Below are 8,343 nucleotides of genomic sequence, written 5' to 3'. Positions count from 1 at the left end.
CAAAAAATTAGCCGGGCGTGGTGGCGGGCACCTGTAGTCCCAGCTACTCGGGAGGCTGAGGCAGCAGAATGACGTGAACCTGGGAGGTAGAGCTTGCAGTGAGCCAAGATCGCACCACTGCACTCCAGCCTGGGTGGCAGAGCAAGACTCCATCTCAAAAAAAAGCCAGGCGCAGTGGCTCACACCTGTAATCCCAGCACTTTGGGAGGCTGAGGCGGGCAGATCACGAGGTCAGGAGATCGAGACCATCCTGGCTAACACAGTGAAACCCCGTCTCTACCAAAAATACAAAAAATTAGCCAGGTGTGGTGGCGGGCGCCTGTAGTGAGGCAGGAGAATGGCGTGAACCCGGGAGGTGGAGATTGCAGTGAGCCGAGATTTTGCCACTGCACCCCAGCCTGGGCGACAGAGCGAGACTCTGTCTCAAAAAAAAAAAAAAGACATGGACATCATTCTACCCAGAATATTTCTTTTCTTTTTTTTGGAGACGGAGTCTCTTGTTGCCCAGGCTGGAGTGCAGTGGCGTGATCTTGGCTCACTGCAACCTCCGCCTCCCGAGTTCAAGTGATTCTCCTGCCTCAGCCTCCCGAGTAGCTGGGATTACAGACGTGTGCCACCATGCCCAGCTAATTTTTGTATTTTTAGTAGAGACGGGGTTTCACCATGTTGGCTAGGCTGGTCTTGCACTCCTGACCTCAGGTTATCCACCCGCCTCGGCTTCCCAAAGTGCTGAAATTACAGGTGTGAGCCACCGCGCCTGGCCTTTTTTCCCAGAATTTCAAGATGGTAACTACAGAGCAATAACCCCAAGCATGGGGCCCATGTGACTGCACGGGTCGCTTGCCCATGGAGCCAGCCCTGTCCTGACTAATCAGCCTTCTCTCTCCAAATCCACCGCTCCCAGGAGAAAAAATTGAACTAGCTTATCTGGTGGTAGCTACAGCTACATAGAAGCTGTTGGCATCCCAACCCCCAGCGACAGGGGTGTGAACCAGGACTAGACCCCAAAAGGTCTCTACTGAATCTTCTCCACCCACATGCTTAATGTTATACTCTCTGTGAGACTAGGAGCAGAGGTGGCCAGTTGCCTACACCAATATTCATCCCCCGCTCTTCCTTCGTAATTTGAGATAACAATGTACCCAAGCTAAAAGATGACATTTCTCAGTGCCATGGACTGAATATTCGTGTCCCTCCCAAATTCGTATGTTGAAATCCTAACCCCAATGTGATGGTATTAGGACATGAGGCCTCTGGGAGATAATTAGGTCATGAATGGTATTAGTGTCCTTATAAAAAAGACAGGAGAGCGTTTGCTTCCTCTCTCTGCTCTCTGCCATGAGAGGGTGCGATGAGAAGACGGCTCCAGCAGGCCCTCAACAGACACCAGATCTGCCAGCACCTTGATTTTTCTTTCTTTCTTTTTTTTTTTTTTTTGAGACAGAGTCTCACTCCATCGCCCAGACTGGAATGCAGTGGCGAGATCTCGGCTCACTGCAACCTCTGCCTCCTGGGTTCAAACGATTCTCAGCACCTTGATCGTAATCTTGGACTTGCAGAACTGTGAGAAGTAAATGCTTTTTTTGTTTGTTTGTTTGTTTGTTTAAACCACCCAAACTGGTAATTTGTTATAGCAGCCTGAACTTACTAAGACATGCAGCCTCTTTCTTGCAGCAAGAGGTGGCCAGGCTGGGCACAGTGGCTCATACCTGTAAATCCCAGCACTTTGGGAGGCTGAGGAGGAGGACTGCTTGAGCCCAGGAGCTCGAGGCTAGCTAGAACAACATAGTGAGACCCCTGTCTCTACAAAAAATAAACAATTAGCTAGGCATGGTGGTCCCAGCTACTCGAGAGGCTGAGGTGGGAGGATCACTTGAGCCCAGGAGGTCAAAGCTGCTGTGCGCTGTGATTGCACCACTGCACCAGCCTGGATGACAGAGCAAGACCTTGTCTCAAAGAAAATAAAAAAAAGAGAAACAAAGAGGTGACCAATGAGATGTCAGTGGAAACCACTGGGTGGGACTTCTGGGAAATCTTTATAAAAGAGGCTGATGCAGCTGGGAGCGCCCCTTTCCCTCTCCTTGCTGCTAGGACTTAAAGCAGTGGGTGGAATGATCAGAGAGAGGAGCTGAGTTTGGGAAGGGGTGGGGCCCAACTGTTTATTGAAGAGTCCAAAAGGATCTGAAGGGTAGATGAGGAAGAGGACAGGATAGATATTAAGGAGAAAGACACTGCAGGATTTGATGGTAGGGGCTGTATCCTCTACCCTGTTTGCTTGTGTGCCAAGAAAAGTAGAATGTAAGCTCCATGAGGGCAGGGACCATGTCTCTTGCTTACCATTGCATGCCTAGTACAGTGCCTGGCACAAAGTGGGCAATCAATAAATGTCTAATCAATCAAGAATGATGAAACATGCTCCATACATCCCTTGGGGGCTTTACTCCTAATTGGAAGCAGGTTCAAGGGGTCAAGAACATCCATACCTCAGGGGCCCCTTGTATCCAGGGAATAATTCCTAAGTATGGTTTCTCTTGCATTGTGTGCACTCATCATCCCCACACTCAGGCCCAGGCTGGAGTGTTTCTCAGGGCCTAAATGAGCCGTAGGAGTGCCTGCCTGCACCGAGCTTTTCCCAACTCTGGCTGCTGTGTGGTTCGAAGGCCGAGTTAATACCACTGTTTCCACAACATCACTTCCTCTGCAGCGTGAGAAAAGAGGAAGAACACTCGCTATGTGACTCTCCTCTTCCCCCAGGGAAAGCACAAAGCTGTTGGGAACAATAAAAGCAGCCCTGTGTAAAGGGGAGACTTTTGTCTGTGCAGTCAGGGGTTGCTGCGCCTGCGACTTCCTGCAGGGATATTCGGCAGCTTTGCAGATAAATAAATGCTCACATTCAGAATGACCAACCTAGAACACTTTTATGAGCCTTTTCTCCTCCCCAGGCTGTACACAGATAATAAATCAAATTAGCATCCCGAACCTCTGGTTCGGCATCACTTGTCACCAGCCCCCTCGGCATGAGGAGTGAGTTTTGGCAAGGCTGTTCTCAACTACAACCCAGCAATGTGGGATTGAGGCCTGTGACCTCCTTGGGAATCATCATCAGATGCTTCCAACCTGGGCTTGCCACAAGTTGAGGTCATGAGGTCTTGCTGGTCACTCCAGACCAGACTGTAAAAGAGGCGGCAGAGGCTGGGCATGGTGGCTCATTCGTGTAATCCCAGCACTTTGGGAGGCCGAGGCAGGTGGATCACCTGAGGTCAGGAGTTCGAGACCAGCCTGACCAACATGGTGAAACCCCGTTTCTACTAAAAATGCAAAAATTAGCCAGGTATGGTGGTGCGCACCTGTAATCCCAGCTACTTGGGAGGCTGAGGCAGAAGAATTGCTTGAACCCGGGAGGCAGGGGTTGCAGTGAGCCAAGATTGCGCCATTGCACTCCAGCTTCAGTGACGAGCGAAACTCTGTCCCCCCACCCCCAAAAAAGAGGTGGCACAAACCCCAGCCTTATAATTAAGATAGGGTCATAACTTGGAGAAAATATACATTTTCATTTATCCATTAATAATCATAGGAACATGAGCAAAAATAGATAACTATGAGGGTAGGGAAAGAAAAAAGGAAGGAGTGAGGGAGGGAAGGATAGTAGTCAATAGATATTGGATGGATCAAATTGGAAAGGAGAAAGTTCACATTCAGGTAACATGAAGTGGAATTTGGCCTCATTTCAGGTTGCCCAACTAGTAACACAGGATAACTGATAAGGTTTAGAAAATGAAGTACGGAGGCCGGGCGCGGTGGCTCACGCTTGTAATCCCAGCACTTTGGGAGGCCGAGGCGAGCGGATCACGAGGTTAGGAGATCGAGACCACGGTGAAACCCCGCCTCTACTAAAAATACAAAAAAAAAAAATTAGCCGGGCGTGGTGGCGGGCGCCTGTAGTCCCAGCTACTCGGAGAGGCTGAAGCAGGAGAACGGCGTGAACCCGGGAGGCGGAGCTTGCAGTGAGCCGAGATCGCGCCACTGCACTCCAGCCTGGGTGACAGAGCAAGACTCCGTCTCAAAAAAAAAAAAAAGAAAAGAAAGAAAATGAAGTAGGGAGGGGCGAGAGTTTCTAAACTTTACCCTACTTACTCCCACTATATGGTATGAACATCTATTCTATTGAGCTATCTAAATATAAGTGTTTTTAATGCATCCTTTCTTGGGCCACGAGAAGGAGGAGGACAGTACCGAGCACCAGTGGCAGCTCTTCAAATTACAGATGTGGTCCCACTGACTGGGATCGCGGAGCTGTCGGTTAAAGTAGATGACTGCCTACACTTCGAGATGCAACCTCACAGCTGGTGAGGGTTGAAGCCAGTTGCACAGGGTGGTCCGTGAATTCAAAAATAACCACAGAGCTATAAGCCACTCTCCCCCGAGCCCCTACCAGCCAGTAGAAGGGAAGCCAACGAACCACGTTTGGTGGGTGTACCCCCCTTCCCTTGTTGCTTTGTGTTCAGAATCACGTCAATTGCAGTTCCAGGCTGCCTGACCCTGAGCAGAATCCTACAGAACAGGAACAGGGGTGGGAAAAAATGGCCGAGACCAAGTAGAAGCTGCTTTGGCTATGTGCCCCAGCAAGTTCAAATGACTACCAGGGTGGTTGGCTAGGGGATAGGAGTAGGAGGTTAATGTATTTTTGAATAAGAGTTTCCTGTTACGTGCGAACACTCAAAAAACAGCTAGAGATTTTTATTTCTCTTAGGAAGAACAATGGTTAGGGCTGTTTTTTCTCATCACTTGTCATCAATGATTCTGCCAATCATTTATTCTGACACCCATTCATTCCACAAATATTTATTGAGTGCCTACTATATGCCAGCCACAATGTTACATGCCAAATACACAGCTCTCAAGCAAACACCTGTCAAGTAGACAGGTTTGTACTGTCAAGGTATGCACTGTAACATACTTACAGCATGTTTAGCCACCCTAAACTCGAGACCTGGGTTCAAATCCTCACTAAGTCACTTACCTAGCTGAATAACTGAGCTTTACCCAGTTTTACACGACTGACCTTTCCCTATGCCTCAGTTTCTCACTCTGAAAAGTTGGAGGGCTTGTGAAGAACTTAGCACAGACCATGGGAGTAGGAGCTACCATTATTATTTAGCACAGTCCTCCACCCCAGCTCTGCCTGGTGCCACAGTCCACCGCTTGGTGGTATTTCCGAAGCTGGCCAGGCCCTCTGCTGCTGACCCTGGAAATCGGGTCACACTAGACAAGGCTGCATGTGCGGGGAGAAGGCGGGGGGGGCTCCTTTGCACGCGGCTGCTCCCGTTTCCCCAAGGCCTCCAAATAGTCTAAAAACTCACCTCGGAGGAGGGGAAAGAGCGTGAAGTGGCTCTTTCGATCTGAGACACCCCCTCCCGGAGAACTCGCCCCCCCCCCCCACCCCAGCCCAGAGCGGAGTGAAATCTTAGAAGCTGCGGCTGCTGGGTTTGAACGGAATGCCGGAGTCAGTGGAAGACGGAGCTGGTCGGCCCGAAGGTCAGCGAGTTGTTTTGAGTTCTCCTACCCGGAAGGTAGGGGGTGGGGTGGGGAGCAGGGAGTAGAGGACGCCAGGGCCCCCGAGAGACCCCGCGTCAGAGCAAAAATTGTTTGTGCTCCGGAACAGGCAGCTCAGCGGAAGCCGCGACGGGGGCGGGTCACGTGCGGCGGTGGCGGCGCAGCTGGCGGGGGAGCCGGGCTGGGACAAGGGCCGGGCCGGGCCGGGCGGGGGTGGCGCGGGGCGGCGGCTCTTGCAGCCGAAGGTGGAACCGGCTGACTCTGGGCGCTGGGAGCGAGCGGCTCCCCGAGCCCGGAGCGAGGGAGACGCGCGAGTTATGGAGGGACCGGTGTGGGAGCCAGGGCGCTCGGAGCTCCGCGTGGTGCGGCACGGGCGGGACGAGGAATCGTTGGGGGGCGGGGGCAGGGACACGGAAGCGGGCTCCCTGGGCGAGAGCGGAACCTACGCGGAGGCTGCGCGGGCGTCTGAACCCCAAGAATGGAGGCGCCGCTCTTGTAGTCACCGGCCTTGTTTTTCTTCTTGCACGCAAATCCCGGAACGACCGGAACCGCCATCCCCGCCTGCGTCCCAGGGGCGCCCCATTACGCATGGCGGGGGGGGCCCGCGGGGCTACTCTGGGAGGGGATCCGTGAGGCCGAGGCCGGGGAGGGCTGCGAGGTGGCTCGCGGGAGTGCGAGCCGGAGCGGGGCTGCACACCACACAAACAGCCTCCCCTTCCCCCGGAAGAGCGGGCGAGGGAAGACGCGGGCTAGCTCTGGGGGCTCCCCAGGACTGTGGGAGCTAGGCGGGGAGCGCAAGGCGGAAGGGAGTGCTGCAGAAAAACCATCGGCCCCACCTGGAAGACACTGGTGGCCTCGTGGCCGGTGGTGAACGGTCTCACGCTTCCCCAAAGTGGCGCGCGCTACTCTAGCGTGGGAGGGAAAGGACACAAACTTGGCCATCTGCCAGAACCCTTGAAGACGCCTGACCAAATTGGTGTTCCTCCGCCCCCCGCAGCGGCCCGAAATGTACTCTCTCCCATAGTCCACGAGGTTCAGGTCGGAAGCCTGGAAAAGTAGGGTAGCATGGTCTGGCCTCGGACGGGAAACCCACCCACGTTCTTCTGAGGTGCCACGCGGGGAAGGCGCAGAACAGTTTTCTTGCAAAGTTTCCCGCCCCTCACCCCAGTCGAGTAAGGGCGGCTCTTCCGGAGGTGGGGGCGGGGAACGGCCTCGGAGCGGGGAGTGGTGCTAGTTCCTCTTCCCTGCGACCGCTCGGGCCGCCTGCGCGTTCGCGTCCCCAGACGCTGCACCCGTTTGCTGCAACGTCTGCTCGGAGTCGCGGCAGTGGGTGCTGCGCGGAGTCTAGGACGACGCGAGACGCCATTTGCATCCCCCCTCCCTCCTGCAGGTTGGCGGGGGCGGCGGTGTCGCCCGCCGCGGAAGCGTATTCCTGGCAGTGACACTGATTAGATGCTGTGTCGATACGTGCACAGAATCGGGGTGGGCCTTCACCTCTCCTGTGCGCACACACTTTCTGTTGGAAAAGTTGCGATTTTTTTTCTCCTCCTCTCTCCGCACAGCTGCTGTCTCCCGGGCGGAATTAGGCGACCACGTTTGTTCAGCCCGATGGAGAGAGGATCGCGCCGGCGCTGGGCGGCCGCCGGGCCCGGGCCGCGAAAATCCAGCCCTGGCTTTGCGTCGAGCTGCTGAGTGCCGCGCTTACGCGCGCGGGGCCAGCCGGGCCCTGGTTTCCATCTGCCCCTTTTGCCTCCGTGTTAAGTTCGCTGGGGAAAACCCAACGATCCGTGCAGAGCCCCTCGGAGGAGAGCCCCCGCCCCACCCCACCCCCAGCCCGATCCGGACCGATGGAAAAAATGACAGTATAGGTCAGAACAGGCTGCCCAAGAGTGTTAATATGGGCGGCCTCCGTTCCCGGTGCTTGGGGAGGATGGGCGCTTCGCCAGGAAGCCGCCGAAGGAGGCGCCATGAGGGCCGCCTGTCCCTTCTCGGGCTAGAAAACGTGGATTCTCAGAGGGACCAGACAAATGTGGTCAGATAGCTGCAGGAACTTACCCCATCTAAATACAGGTTGCCCATGTATATTCCAACCAAGATCATTTTTGTTTCAATCTAATACACGTTGAGTCAATTAGAAATACTGTGAGAACTGGTCAAACGGTAGATAGGAAACTTGCTCTTTGCCTAGCATTAAATGTATGCTCAGGAGGTGCGGGGCTGAGCACTATCGGCGCAGCCAGTCTGTGTCCTAAGAAGACAGGGTCCCCTTGGCGTTCCACCTTCCAGGACCTTAATAGAACGCGAAGAGAGGATTTATTTTAGTTGTAGTTTCTATTAGAGTGTTGCTTACTCCTTGCAAACTCCTGCCTGGGGTTGTCGGTAGTTACTAGTAGATGGTCCTACGTTTTGGCTTTTACAGTCCACGTTTTTCTCTTGGCTTTTTCTTTTCCTGCGTACACGCTGCTGGGTACGAGGAGGGGGCTGCCCAGACGTGTGCTGCCGCCGCCCTCGGGCTCTTACTTGCGCACCACGAGGCCTCCGAGGAGGGGAAATGTGAACTCTCCGGGTGGCGCTCGAGAACTGGAATTCTGCTTTAGGGCTGCAGGTTTGTTCCGGAGGCTGGCTGGGAGCGTCTTGTAGGGGCCGGAGGCTGTGAAGGGGAAGCCCCAGAGGTGACCCTGAGGCCTCAGGAGCAAACCCGGAGGCGCCCGTGTTCTTTGTCTTTCTCGGGGCTGGCAGCTTGGCACGCACAGTTCCGATAAGGATCTACTGAGAGCTAGAGCGCACTGC

The sequence above is a fragment of the Hylobates moloch genome, unplaced genomic scaffold, assembly GCF_009828535.3.
Source record: "Hylobates moloch isolate HMO894 unplaced genomic scaffold, HMol_V3 SCAFFOLD_7, whole genome shotgun sequence".
Lineage (NCBI taxonomy): Eukaryota > Metazoa > Chordata > Mammalia > Primates > Hylobatidae > Hylobates > Hylobates moloch.
Note: the sequence above shows the minus strand (reverse complement) of the source record.